The 15,659-nt window shown below is 37.2% G+C and overlaps 1 protein-coding gene across 4 annotated transcripts in view; it reads right to left on the bottom strand.

Annotated features, from left to right (window-relative positions):
• The window catches only part of DDR1 (discoidin domain receptor tyrosine kinase 1), a 136,463-nt gene that overhangs the window by 75,561 nt on the left and 45,243 nt on the right, over positions 1-15,659 (bottom strand). For 2 of the 4 annotated variants that reach the window (XM_053722037.1, XM_053722041.1), the window contains exon 1: positions 559-683. The exons of the other annotated variants lie outside the window; for them this stretch is intronic. The gene's annotated coding sequence lies outside the window, so the exon portion shown is untranslated. Of the gene's footprint in view, positions 1-558; positions 684-15,659 lie in introns of those variants that run through there. 4 annotated transcript variants of the gene reach the window in all.

Below are 15,659 nucleotides of genomic sequence, written 5' to 3'. Positions count from 1 at the left end.
GCGTGGGGATATAAAGCCAGTGTGTGCCAGTCTGTTCTCCAGCTTTTTTATTCCCCCTCTCTGTATCTCTTTCCATCATTGTTTCCCTTTCTGTCCTTTGCTTACTTTATCTCCTTTATCTCACACACTCTCTCTCTATTTCTTTCTATCATTTTCTCTATATATCCCTCTCTCTCACTCTATACTGTACCTCTCTATTCCATATTCTTTAGTCCTATTTTCTCTCTCTCTTCCTTTCTCTGTATCAAACACTCTCTCTCTCTCCATTCCTCTGTCTCTCTCACTCTCTACTATACCTCTCTTCTCATCATTTAGCCCTCTCTTTCTTTCTCTCTATACCTCTCACCTTCTCTGTCTCTAACACACACACTCTCTCTCTCTTCATCTATCTTACTCTCTACCCCACTCTTTTGCTACATCTTTCTTTCTTCTCCCCCCCCCTTTATCTCTCTCTGTGTCCCTCTTTCTCTACCTCCCTCTCTCTCTATCCCTCTCTGTGTGTTTCTAGCTTTCTCTTTGTCTGTGTGCAGCTCCAGTTTTCTCTCTCTGACAACTCACGCTCTATCCTAGAAAGTCCTGCTTGGGCCCAGGTTGTCCTAGAAGTTTGTCATATCCAGGTCTTTCTCCCCAGGGACACACAGGAACTAACCTCTCTCCCTCGCTCTCTCTCTCTCTCTCTCCTCCCACTCCTTGTCACTCCTTCCCCCCTGCGCTGCATTCACTTGTCCCTGCTAGTTATCTCCTCCCCCAGCCCCTATTCTCTAACTCAAGCACTTGTTTTGTTTTTCCTTTATGCTTCACTTATTTTACTTTCCCTTTTTTTCTTTCTCCCTCTCTCTCTCTCTACCTCCCTCTTTCTTTCAGTCTCTTTCTTCCTTTCTTTCTCCCTTTCTTCCTCTCTTGCACTCTTTCTTTAACTCTTTCTCTCTCTCTCTCTCTCTGTCTTTCAATCTCTTTCTCTCTGTCTCTCACACATTCTCTCTCTTTCTCACATACATTCGCTCCCTCTCTCTTACACACACACTCTCTTCTCTCTCTCTCTACCTCCCTCTTTCTTTCAGTCTCTTTCTTCCTTTCTTTCTCTCTTGCACTCTCTTTCTTTAACTCTCGTTCTCTCTCTCTCTTTCAATCTTTCTTTAACTCTCGTTCTCTCTCTCTCTTTCTTTCTCTCTCTCTCTCTGTCTCTCACACATTCTCTCTCTTTCTTTCTCTCTTTCTCACATACATTCGCTCCCTCTCTCTCTTACACACACACTCTCTTCTCTCTCTCTACCTCCCTCTTTCTTTCAGTCTCTTTCTTACTTTCTTTCTCTCTTGCACTCTCTTTCTTTAACTCTCGTTCTCTCTCTCTTTCAATCTCTTTCTTTAACTCTCTTTCTCTCTCTCTGTCTCTCACACATTCTCTCTTTCTTTCTCTCTTTCGCTCCCTCTCTTTCTCTCTCTCACACACACACTCTCTCTCTCTCTTTATATATATATATAAATATATATATATATATATATATATAATTTAAGAGCTAAAGCCATACTTCTCTGGTTAGTGAAGCCATTCTCTTCTGTTACGCGCGCCTAAAAAGTTTCACAAAAAACATTACAAAATGCATTTAAAAGTAGACTTGCATTCATATTAACACTGTCTAATAAAAAATATTTAAAAAAATATTACAATAAAAATGTATAAGGGCTTTAACATAGAGATACATACATTTACATGTCCAAATATGTATATGTATGTGTTTATATTTATATATGTGTGTGTACATATGTATTTAAACGTGCTTATATGTATTTACCGACATGTATACACATATAAACGCATAAATACATAAGTATAGTATATATATATATGTGTGTGTGTGTGTGCATTGAAGCCCTTTGCAGTTAAGTAGCGGAAAACATGAAAAATCATATTTATGCAATTTATTTATGCATATTTATGGTCTGATGAAGGGGTGAACACCCCGAAACGTCACTGTAAATAAAATTGTGTTGTACACTTGATAAGACCAGAGAGTGCTTTGTCCTTCAGCTCTATATACTACTCTTAGCACCCTGTCACATGAAGCTTGTTAGTGGGAGTGCACGTATCTCTACATGTTTATATATATACAATGCGATCGGGTTTGCGCAACGTGTTCGGTGTTGGGGTTTTTTCCCACTTTCTTTGCGGTCACAATATTCTAACTTCAGCAAAAAGCTTACTTCTAGCTGAGTTAACGCGCGAGCGGGAGCAATAAATAACATTCCACTTGTAATCTAGTCCATTGTCTATAACGTTTTCTATCCATCAAATTCGCCTTCAGCTCTAGCACACTTTAACTTAACACCTTCAGGTTAGCACTTGAGTGGAAAGTCAGAAAATTTTTCTGGCAGTCTCTATAGTCTCTATGAGGAGAGGGGATTAGCGCGGCCACGCTATGTGACAAAATAACGCTTTGTGAATCAGATAGAGCAGCAGTTTTAAGACATTTTCCAATTTACTTTCATTATCACATTTTGCACAGTCTTTTTATATTCACACTTTCTGGGAAACAAGATCCTACTGAGCATGTACACAAGCTCACAGGGTATACATATACTAGTCTGTGATTGGCTGATGTCTGTCACATGATACAGGGGGCCGGAAAATGGAATAGAAAAATTAATTTGTCAGAAAAAAATCTACTGTTTATTTGAAATTTAGAGTAGGTGCTAAATCATTGTCTTTGTATTATGCACTTGTTAATTATGCAGTCTAGTAAAAAATTAAACTTTCATGATTCAGATAGGGTTTGCAATTTTAAACAACTTTCCAATTTACTTTTATCATCTAATTTGCTTTGTTCTCTTGGTATTCTTAGTTGAAAGCTAAACCTAGGTAGGCTCATATGCTAATTTCTAAACCCTTGAAGGCCGCCTCTTTCCTGAATGTACTTGACCGTTTTCACAGCTAGGGGGCATTAGTTAATGTGTGTCCTATAGATAGCATTGAAGTTACCTAGGAGTCAGCACTGTTTAGCTAAACTGCAAGTCTGTTAAAAGAACTGAAATAAAGGTTCAGTCTGCAGAGGCTACAGGGTAATCACAGAGGTAAAAAGTGTATTAATATAACAGTGTTGGTTATGCAAAACTGGGGAATGGGTAATAAAGGGATTATCTATCTTTTTAAACAATAACAATTCTGGAGTCGACTGTCCCTTTAAGGGTTATTTTAGAGGAAATTTAGAGTAAATGCAATGTGTATCCACAAACAGAATAATCAGAAATACACAGAGCAGACTACACTGCCCCAGAAAGAGATTAGAAATACGTGCATTGCAAAGCCAAAATATATTTGATACAAGGAGATAAAATGTCTTAAATCCTTGAGAAATATCACAGCTGAGAGCGAGAAAGGAGAGGGAGGAGAGAAAAGAGATACTGGGAGGGTGTGAAAGCGGGGGAAAGAGGGAGGGAAGGAGAGAATAATAATGAGCAATTCTTTTCTCTTAGAAGCCTATGCTTCATCTTAGAAGCCTATGCTTCATTTAAAAGAATTATATCTTTTTAATCAAGAGAGGGAGGGAAAATAAAATGTACTTTTTTTATTTTGTCCCTTGACTTAAAGGGACACTGAACCCAAAAACTTTTTTTTTCGTGATTCAGATAGAGCATGAAATTTTAAGCAACTTTCTATTTTACTCCTATTATCAAATTTTCTTTATTCTCTTGGTATCTTTATTTGAAATGCAAGAATGTAAGTTTAGATGCCAGCTCATTTTTAGTGAACATCCTGGGTTTTCCTTGCCGATTGGTGGAAAAATTCATCCACCAATAAAAAAGTGCTGTAAAATGGAAAATTGTTTAAAATTGCATGCTCTGTCTGAAAAATGATAGAAAAAATGTGGGTTTCATATCCCTTTAAACCAGGTAATTACCTTATTTCCTTATAGTCCACTTTCGTCTAATGGAAAATAAATTCCAGTAGTATTCTTGAATTTAGATGAAAATCTTGTGAAATAAAAAAAAAAAATTCTTAATCAATTATTGATGTGTATATATATATATATATATATATATATATATATATATATATATATATATATATATATATATATATATATATATACTGTATATATACACATTGTAAGTATATACAGGTAGCCCTCAGTTTACGCCAGGGTTAGGTTCCAGAAGGAATGGTTGTAAATCGAAACCGTTGTAAATACAACCCAGTTTATAATGTAAGTCAATGGGAAGTGAGGGAGTTAGGTTCCAGGTCCCTCTCAAAATTGGCATAAGTAACACCTAATACATTTTTTTTTTATTTTTAAAGCTTTGAAATGAAGACTTTACATGCTAAACAGCATTATAAACCTAATAAAATAATCACACAACACAGAATATATAATTAAACTAAGTTAAATGAACAAAAACATTTGCTGAATAGCATTATAAACCTAATAAAATAATCACACAACACAGACTTTACTTGCATTTTTCTGCAAACAGTTCTTTCTATGCATTCCAATCTGGACTGATTTATAGACAGGAAGATCTTGTTCCTTTGAAATCTGCTCAATAGCTCAGGTCTGGTTAAACTGATTAATTTCAGCTTGCTTGGCTTTCATATCTTTGCTGCAACACAAGCAGACAGCTCCACCTACTGGCTTTTTTAATCAATGCACTGCTTCTCAATGCTTTTCAATAGCAGTCACATGACTGAAAAAAAGGTTGTTATTCTGAAACGGTGCAAATTGAACCGTTGTAAATCGAGGGCCACCTGTATATATATATATATATATATATATATATATATATATATATATATATATATATATGACTTTAACGCCCTTTAGGACAGCATGTAACGTCCTAACTTTTGCGGTATTCTGCTTCCCCTCCTTATTGAAGATCCATATGATCTGATTGGGAGACGTGCCTAGCAATGCAGATATTCCCCCAGGAGCAAATCAGCAACGGTTCCAATCTTGCACCGTAGCCCCCATCCGGATATAATAATATTTATAATGCTATCTTTAAATGTAATATTCAATTCACATTTTTCTAATTCAAATATTGCATAATTAGAATTTAATTATGCAATATTTAAATTACAAAAAATCATATTGATAAATTTGTAATAGTATTTCTAATGCTCTCTTTAATTGTAATATTCGAAATAGAGAAATTTGAATCAATATATTTGTATCTCTAATTTATCAATTTACCAAATTCACTACCACATGAACTATTGACCCTCTGAATAGTATTTGTTAAATCGAATGTTACATTTGTGGATATTCAATATAATTATAAATACTAAAAAATTAAAGTAACATTCAAAACCAGGAAAAAACATTACCGAATTTGAATGGATTTACTTTCTTATCAACATTTTATTGTCCAAAACGAATCTCCAGAGGACTATTTGTTCTACCAAGCGAATTACACTTTCACCACATTCGCCCATCCCTATTAAGGGTGGCATTGTGGGAAAATAGAGATCGTATTTTGTTTGAGTTATCAGTCTTGCTATGTTAGATTCAGTAAGATTATAATCACTTTTATAAAGAAAATCAGGTATTGAAAGAAAAAATCAGATTTATTGGAACCAACCCCATAATTTTCAAAGAAAATGGGCTCTCTCATAATAGCAATATCTGATGTTCTTTCCATTATAAAGTACAATTCACAAATTAGAGAATTTGGACGTTTTTGTAGTTGACAGTGACTATCAGCACACAGCAAGAATGCAATGTTATCTAAAAAGGTTATGCGATTAGCTATATGGAAAATAAAGTACAGGCAGTCCCCGGGTTAAGTACAAGGGGCGCGATCCGATATAGATCGCAGTTTGCGGCGCAAGCGAGGGAACCGGCGTCGCCCGCAGTTTCAGCTCGCAACTCGAGCTATCCCATATAGGTCGCCGTCAGATGCTAACGTGCCGTAAGTCTGACAAACCAGCGATGTCCAGAAATCTGCGTAAGTACAAATTTCTGGCGTCGCCAGTGACTTGCGCCACGTTAGAAACTGCTGGCGCCTATAAAACCTGACTAAAGTCTAAAACACCCGCACTGTCTAACACGCCTCCCTAACATAGCCCGCACTGTCTAACACGCCTCCCTAACATAGCCCGCACTGTCTAACACGCCTCCCTAACATAGCCCGCACTGTCTAACACACCTCCCTAACATAGCCCGCACTGTCTAACCCTCTATCCGCTATCCCCCCTCACTAGCCTAACAATAAAAAAGCTATTAACCCCTAAACCGCCGCTCCCGTACCCCGCCGCAACCTAATAAAGTTATTAACCCCTAAACCGCCGCTCCCGTACCCCGCCGCCAGCTATATTATATCTATAACCCCCTAAAGTGAGCCCCTAACACCGCCGCCATCTATATTAAAATTATTAACCCCTAATGTAAGCCCCTTACACCGCCGCCATCTCTATTAAAATGATTAACCCCTAATTTAATCTACCTACCCCGCCGCCAGCTATATTATCTATATTAACCCTAAGTATATTATAGTTAATATAGGTATTACATTATATATATTAACTATATTAACCCTAATTATATTAGGGTTAATATAGTTAATATAGTTACTATAGTATTTATATTAACTATATTAACTCTATCTAACCCTAACACCCCTAACTAAATTTATATTAAATTAATCTAATTCATTTATAAACTAAAATATTCCTATTTAAATCTAAATACTTACCTATAAAATAAACCCTAAGATAGCTACAATATAATTAATAATTACATTGTAGCTATGTTAGGGTTAATATTTATTTTACAGGTAAATTGTTAATTATTTTAACTAGGTATAATAGATATTAAATAGTTATTAACTATTTAATATCTACCTAGTTAAAATAATTACCCAATTACCTGTAAAATAAATCCTAACCTAATTTACAAATACACCTACACTATCAATAAATAAACTACAAACATCTATCTAAAAATACAATTAAATTAACTAAACTAAATTACAAAAAAAAAACAAACACTAAATTACAAAAAATAAAAAAAAGATTACAAGATATTTAAGCTAATTACACCTATTCTAAGCCCCCTAATAAAATAATAAACCCCCAAAATAAAAAAAAATCCCTGCCCTATTCTAAATTAAACAAATTTCGAAGCTCTTTACCTTACCAGCCCTTAAAAGGGCCTTTTGTGGGGCATGCCCCAAAGAATTCAGCTCTTTTGCATACAACAAATACAATCCCCCCCCCCATTACAACCCACCACCCACATACCCCTATTCTAAAACCACCCAAACCCCCCTTAAAAAAGCCTAACACTACCCCCCTGAAGATCTCCCTACCTTGTCTTCACCACACCGGGCCGAACTCCTGATCCGATCCGGGCGATGTCTTCCTCCAAGCGGCAAAGAAGAATTCTTCCTCCGGCGACGTCTTCCTCCAAGCGGCAGCAAAGTCTTCATTCTTCCGGCGGCATCTTCAATCTTCTTTCTTCGCTCCGCCGCCGCGGAGCATCCATCCTGGCCGACTGCTGTACTTGGAATGAGGTACCTTTAAATGACGTCATCCAAGATGGCGTCCGCCGAATTCCGATTGGCTGATAGGATTCTATCAGCCAATCGGAATTAACTTAGAAAAATCTGATTGGCTGATTGAATCAGCCAATCAGATTCAAGTTCAATCCGATTGGCTGATCCAATCAGCCAATCAGATTGAGCTCGCATTCTATTGGCTGTTCCGATCAGCCAATAGAATGCGAGCTCAATCTGATTGGCTGTTCGGATCAGCCAATCGGATTGAACTTGAATCTGATTGGCTGATTCAATCAGCCAATCAGATTTTTCTAACTTAATTCCGATTGGCTGATAGAATCCTATCAGCCAATCGGAATTCGGCGGACGCCATCTTGGATGACGTCATTTAAAGGTACCTCATTCCAAGTACAGCAGTCGGCCAGGATGGATGCTCCGCGGCGGCGGAGCAAAGAAAGAAGATTGAAGATGCCGCCGGAAGAATGAAGACTTTGCTGCCGCTTGGAGGAAGACGTCACCGGAGGACGAATTCTTCTTTGCCGCTTGGAGGAAGACATCGCCCGGATCGGATCAGGAGTTCGGCCCGGTGTGGTGAAGACAAGGTAGGGAGATCTTCAGGGGGGTAGTGTTAGGCTTTTTTAAGGGGGGTTTGGGTGGTTTTAGAATAGGGGTATGTGGGTTGTAATGGGGGGGGGGATTGTATTTGTTGTATGCAAAAGAGCTGAATTCTTTGGGGCATGCCCCACAAAAGGCCCTTTTAAGGGCTGGTAAGGTAAAGAGCTTTGAAATTTGTTTAATTTAGAATAGGGCAGGGAATTTTTTTTATTTTGGGGGTTTATTATTTTATTAGGGGGCTTAGAATAGGTGTAATTAGCTTAAATATCTTGTAATCTTTTTTTTATTTTTTGTAATTTAGTGTTTTTTTTTTTTTTGTAATTTAGTTTAGTTAATTTAATTGTATTTTTAGATAGATGTTTGTAGTTTATTTAATTTATTGATAGTGTAGCTGTATTTGTAACTTAGGTTAGGATTTATTTTACAGGTAATTGGGTAATTATTTTAACTAGGTAGATATTAAATAGTTAATAACTATTTAATATCTATTATACCTAGTTAAAATAATTAACAATTTACCTGTAAAATAAATATTAACCCTAACATAGCTACAATGTAATTATTAATTATATTGTAGCTATCTTAGGGTTTGTTTTATAGGTAAGTATTTAGATTTAAATAGGAATATTTTAGTTTATAAATGAATTAGATTAATTTAATATAAATTTAGTTAGGGTTAGATAGAGTTAATATAGTTAATATAAATACTATAGTAACTATATTAACTATATTAACCCTAATATAATTAGGGTTAATATAGTTAATATATATAATGTAATACCTATATTAACTATAATATACTTAGGGTTAATATAGATAATATAGCTGGCGGCGGGGTTGGTAGATTAAATTAGGGGTTAATCATTTTAATAGAGATGGCGGCGGTGTAAGGGGCTTACATTAGGGGTTAATAATATTAATATAGCTGGCGGCGGTATAGGGGGATTAGATTAGGGGTTAATAATTTTTATATAGGTGGCGGCGGTGTATGGGGTCAGATTAGGGGATAGATGAGGTAGATGGCGGCGGTTTTAGGGGCTCACAGTAGGGGGTTAGTTTATGTAGATGGCGGCGGGGTCCGGGAGCGGCGGTTTAGGGGTTAATAACTTTATTAGGGATTTCGGGGGGGGGGATCGCGGTTGACAGGTAGATAGACATTGCGCATGCGTTAGGTGTTAGGTTTATTTTAGAAGATCGCGGTTGACAGGGAGATAGACATTGCGCATGCGTTAGGTGTTAGGTTTATTTTCTAGTTAGTTTAGGGAGTTACGGGGCTCCAATAGTCAGCGTAAGGCTTCTTACGGCTGCTTTTTGTGGCGAGGTGAAAATGGAGTAAGTTTTCTCCATTTTCGCCACGTAAGTCCTTACGCTGCATATTGGATACCAAACTGCGCTGGTTTGGTATACCTGCCTATGGCCCAAAAAACTACGGGCGACGGCAGAAATATACGCGCGTAACTTCTAGGTTACGCCGTATATAGGATACCAAATCAGCGTAAATATTGGCGTCGCCGGCTTTTGCGGGCGACGCTTTATATCGGATCGACCCCAAGATAGGGACTTTAGGTTTGTTCTTAAGTTGAATTTGTATGTAAGTTGGAACAGGCACTTTTTTTTAGGTGAAACTCTAGCCAAACATTTTTTTTTTGTTTTGGATAGCATAGGATAAAGTTTGTTTTGCTATCTGTGCCCCTGTTCAGAAAATTTCACATCACTTTCTGTCCTTGTGACAATTGGATTTTCAGTATTTTGGATTATCCTGGAAAGAAGGATTGTCGATAAAGCTCTATTTTCTCTGTATGTAAGTACGAGTTGTACTTGTCTGTAACCCGAGGACTGCCTGTATTTACTTTGCTTTAGCTAGTAATTTATTTTAAAAATAAAAACATCTAGTGAGATAAATGTGTGTGAAGATTTATAAGTTTGGTATTGTACCTTGTTAAGAAAATACAATCACACTTGCGAGTCTCCCTCATTTTAGTACAAGTTACGCTCATGAAAAGCCCACTTGAAAACAATGTCCCTTTAACAAAAAAAAAATGAATAAACCAAATGTATGAAAGAAAGTAATTTAGTTGATATTTTTTGTGCGTAAATAACAGCTGCTTTTATTTTTTATTTTTATTTCTTTATTTCTTTATTTATTATTTTCATTTTCAAATACCTTTTTGTGTTGTTGTTGGCTTGTAGAACTAGCAGTAGCTGTTACTTTAAAGGGATGTGAAACCCCAAATTTTTACTTTGTATTTTAGACAGAGCATACAATTTTAGAAAAACTTTCAAATGTTTTTCTGCTAACAAATGTGCTTTGTTCTCATGCTATATACTCTGTTGTAGAGATTAAGTGCCGCAAGGCACAAAACGCGTAAGGACACGCCCCTTTTTTCCTCGTGTACATGTTTGTGTATTTTATGTGAACACTGGAATAAATTTCAGTTTTTTGGATATCGTGTGCTGCCTTTCTTTTGCTGCATAGTTTTGGGACACACTCAGTCCTTTTTCTTGGCCTGCACCTCACGTCTTCACTTGTGGATCTCTTGGAGTTGCTTTAATATATAATATGTGACCGGAGGCATACTTTGATCTACAGTGGTTTTCCTGGAGCCGCACCACCCCCTCATCTGTTGTAGAGATACTTAGGTAGGTAGCATGTACATGTCTGGGAGGAAAAAGTGCTGCCATCTAGTGCTCAAGCTAATGTATAACATTCCTGCAGACACATGCAAGCTCCTGAGCTGACATCCCTGCTTTCAACAAAGAATACAAAGATAATAAAAAAGTAATTTGGTAAATTGTTTATAACTGTATGTTCTATCTGAATCATGAAAGAAAAATGTAAAGTTTCATGTCCCTTTAAGGTTAAATTGCTTTCCTAAAGAGGTTTCCTATAGAGAATTGTGAACAAATTGATTTTCCATTAACAAATAAATTACAAACAACCCTCTTAGCAAATATCTAACACCACAAAGTATTTTCATTTTCATGACAAATGATTTGTCCAAATGAAATGCTTTGTTTGTGCATGTCTAATGATTATATTGAATTTAATATGAAATAAGTGTGAACATTTTAACCCTTTTGTGCCAGGGTTAACTGTTCCGATGTAAACAAATTGAAATCTCGCAATCGTGCACATGAACACGAGATTTCAATGATGGGATCGCGTCAGGGGGCGTCCCTATGATGTTTGGGCACGCCCTCCAGACCGCGATCCCATCAGGGAAGCACCAGTGGCTTCAGGAAAGCCAAGGGATTAGGACATTGTATTCCGTCCTTCGGCGCTAAAGCCCAGCAAAATTCCAAAGGAATACAACGTCCTAACAGGTTAATGAACATAATAAATAAATAATTATAGCATACACTATTGTTTTTAATCACAACTATTGACTGCTTCAATACAGTTAAAAACATAGCATATAGCATGTGTATTCACTATATTGTACCTCTTTTTCTTTAAATTGAGATAACCAATTAACTTTTAATAAACCTTTATAAATGAAAATAAATAAATACAAAAATGAATTAAAGGGACATAAAACCTCAAATCTTTCTTTCGTGATTCAGATAGAGCATGCCATTTTAAAATTCTTTCCAATTTACTTCTATTTCCAAATGTACTTTGTTAATTTGGAATCCTTTGTTGAAAAGCATATCTAGGTAGGCTCTATTATAAATACCAGTCAGCCGGCGACCTTAAAGGGACACTGAACCCAAATTTTTTACTTTCGTGATTCAGATAGAGCAGCAATTTTAAGCAACTTTTTAATTTACTCCTATTATCAATTTTCTTCGTTCTCTTGCTATCTTTATTTGAAAAAGAAGGCATCTAAGCTATTTTTTTGGTTCAGCAAGAATCCACCAATCAGCAAGAACAACCCAGGTTGTTCACCAAAACTGGGCCGGCATCCAAACTTACATTCTTGCATTTCAAATAAAGATACCAAGAGAATAAAGAAAATTTGATAATAGAAGTAAATTAAAAAGTTGCTTAAAATTGCATCTTCTATCTGATTCACGAAAGAAAACATTTGGGTTCAGTGTCCCTTTAACTAAGGTGGTTAATTTTTCCATGAGTATAATGCTTACACGTAATCCGGCTTCCTCCATGCACGCACAATGCTTTCAAAGGCCTTAGCAAAGATGGCCACTGCACACGCGTGAAACAGTTATTTCACTGCCAGCAGCCATCGTAATTACGGTCACCGGCACAGGTGAGTGAGGAGCACGGGGGGCGCTTCAGATTGTGGTGCATACAGGCACCTAGGTTGTAAATTCGGCCCTGTATGTATCCCATAAACATCATACAGCTGCTGCCCTGCCCAGAAAAAGAGGGCATGTTTTCACACATGCAGTAGAATGAATATGGGGTCTACCCCCATGTGCACGAATGTCAACTGTTTATGAACCTAAGTTCAAAGAATTACAGCATTTTTAGGAAACAAAGCTTCATTACTGCACTTCAATTCAAGGGATTTACTTAACCCCTTCGCACCGTTAGAACGTTCTATTCTGTCCTAACTGCGCTGGGCTTTAGCGCCGTTAGGTCGGCATGGAACGTTCTAGCCATTTGGCTGTACTAAAGCCATAGAAGCTTCCTAAATGGGATCGCGGTCTGGAGGGGGTGCCTAGCGTCATAGGCACTCTTCCCTGACCCAATCCCATCATTGTAATCACGCGATCGCATGAACGATCACGTGATTTAAATAAGTCCGTCCTGGCGGGAAAGGGTTAAAGGGACATGAAACCTCAAATAATTATTTTATTATTCAGATAGTATGTGATTTTAAAACAACTTTTACTTCTATTATTACATTTGCTTCATTCTCTTGGTATCCTTTTTTGAAGGAGCAGCTATGCATTACTGGGAGTTAGCTGAACACATCTAGTGAACCAATTAAAAGAGGCAATTGTGTGCAACCACCAATTAGCTGCTAGCTCCAGGAAATGCATTGCTGCTCCGACCTGAGCATACCTAAGTATGCTTTCAACTAAGAAAATGAACCAAGAAAATAAACCAATTTAGATAATAGAAGTAAATTTGTTTAAAATTGCATGCTGTATCTGAGTCATGATAGTTTAATGTTGACTTTACTGCCTATACATTGTGTACAATCTAATGCTGGTTTATACTGCACATGGGTACGTACATATGCGCCTACTCTAGGGAATGTGTCCTGATTGGATACCTAGATTAGGATTCGTGGGGTGAGGAGCACCTTTATTAAATGGACACTGAAGTCAAAATGACATTTTCATGATTCAGATATTAAATTTAAATAACTTTCTAATTTACTTCTATTATCACATTCACTTTGTTCTCTTGGTATCCTTTATTGAAGAGCATATCTAAGTAGGCTCTGGAGCAGCAGTACACTGCTGGGTGCCAGCTGATCACATTGGGTATGCAATACAGCTACCAATCAGAAGCTAGCTCAAGTACATTTATGCTCCTGAGCCCACCTAGCTATATTCTTTAACAAAAGATACCAAGAGAACAAATTACATTTATTTACAATTTACATAATGGAAGTAAATTGAAATGTTTTATTTGATTCATGAACATTTCATTGTGACTTTACAGCCTCTTTAAAAATGTAGCATTAATAACCCTGAGATAATAAAGCAGATTTTTTTTTTTATTTTTTAAATAATGCTCAGCACTGGGAACTATAAGAAGTGTTTTTTTTGTTGCATTAAATAATCCTCACTATAACTCTTTGGGTGCAAGAAACACACAATAGCGAGCCTTTGACTGCCAGGATCACACATAGGGCAGTAATTTAATACCCACATAGCTGACAATAACATATAAGGTATTTTGTTACCCTCTTTGACAGTAACACAAATAATTAGTGCCAGCTCAGTATCAGTGGTGCCATATTTGTAAAGCACAGATACTTATGAGAACTTAAACATTTAGATGACTTTCAGGGGACTTTAAAAAATAATGGATATTTAAAGGGACAGTCAACACCAAAATTGTTATTTTTTAAAAAGTTAGATAATGCCTTTACAACCCATTCCCGAGCGTTGCACAACCAACATTGTTATATTAATTTATTTTATAATATGTAAACCTCTACATTCTGCCTGTTTCTAAGCCACTACAGTCAGCCTCTTAAGTTATCACATGCTTTTTTATTAGCTTTTCACAACAGGAGACTGCTAGTTCATGTGAGCCATATAGATAACATTGTGCTCACTCCCATGGATTGTGCACAACACAGCACTAATTGGCTTAAATGCAAGTCAATAGATAATAAATACAAAGTTATGTGATCAGGGGCCGGGGCAGTCTGCAGAGGCTTATATACAAGGTAATCACAGAGGTAAAAAGTATATTAATATAACTGAGATAAGGAGCAGTCTGCAGAGGCTTAGATACAAGGTAATCACAGAGGTAAAAAGTATATTAATATAACTGAGATAAGGAGCAGTCTGCAGAGGCTTAGATACAAGGTAATCACAGAGGTAAAAAGTATATTATTATAACTGTGTTATGCAAAACTGGGGAATGGGTAATAAAGGGATTATCTATCTTTTAAACAATACAAATTTTGGAACTGACTGTCCCTTCAGTATTTTTGTGAAGATTCTACTGGAATAGTAGCTGAAATACTGGACTGTCCAGTTAAAAACTGGACAACTAGTGAATGAGAATGCAGAGATTGAATTGGAATAGTGTAGTGAGTAGAGTGCTATAGAATGGGAAAGGGACGGAGAGAGAGACAGAAATGAAGAAATATGGGAAATTAAACGGAGGGGAGAGAGAGAGAGAAATAAAAAGTGTGTCTGACGTTACAACAGATGGCTTCAGTAATAAAAGATGAAAGACTCAAACCTGCTACTAGTTACTATATCACGCAGAGTATCTCCCATCACGGACCCCTTAATAACTACTTGCAGAGGGCTGCCTCATTCACCTTGCTAACTGATTTCAGAGGGCTGCAGAGCATCGCTTTCTTTGCTAACTGATTTCAGAGGGCTGCAGAGCATTGCTTCTTTTGCTAACTGACTTCAGAGGGCTGCAGAGCATTGCTTCCTTTGCAATCTGATTTCAGAGAGCTGCAGAGCATCGCTTCCATTGCTAACTGATTTCAGAGGGCGACAGAGCATCGCTTCCTTTCCTAACTAATTTCAGAGGGCTGCAGAGCATCGCTTCCATTGCTAACTGATTTCAGAGGGCTGCAGAGCATCGCTTCCATTGCTAACTGATTTCAGAGGCCTGCAGAGCATTGCTTTCTTTGCTAACTGATTTAAGTGGCCTGCAGAGCATTGCTTTCTTTGCTAACTGATTTCAGATGGCTGCAGAGCATTGCTTTCTTTGCTAACTGATTTCAGAGGGCTGCAGAGCATCACTTCCTTTGCTAACTGATTTCAGAGGGTTGCAGAGCATCGCTTCCTTTGCTAACTGATTTAAGAGGCCTGCAGAGCATTGCTTTATTTGCTAACTGATTTAAGAGGCCTGCAGAGCATTGCTTTCTTTGCTAACTGATTTCAGAGGCCTGCAGAGCATTGCTTTCTTTGCTAACTGATTTCAGAGGCCTGCA

This window comes from Bombina bombina, chromosome 7 (genome assembly GCF_027579735.1).
Source record: "Bombina bombina isolate aBomBom1 chromosome 7, aBomBom1.pri, whole genome shotgun sequence".
NCBI classification, from domain to species: Eukaryota; Metazoa; Chordata; class Amphibia; order Anura; family Bombinatoridae; genus Bombina; species Bombina bombina.
The sequence above is the reverse complement of the archived record's forward strand: the minus strand, read 5'-3'. Positions and strand labels throughout refer to the sequence as shown.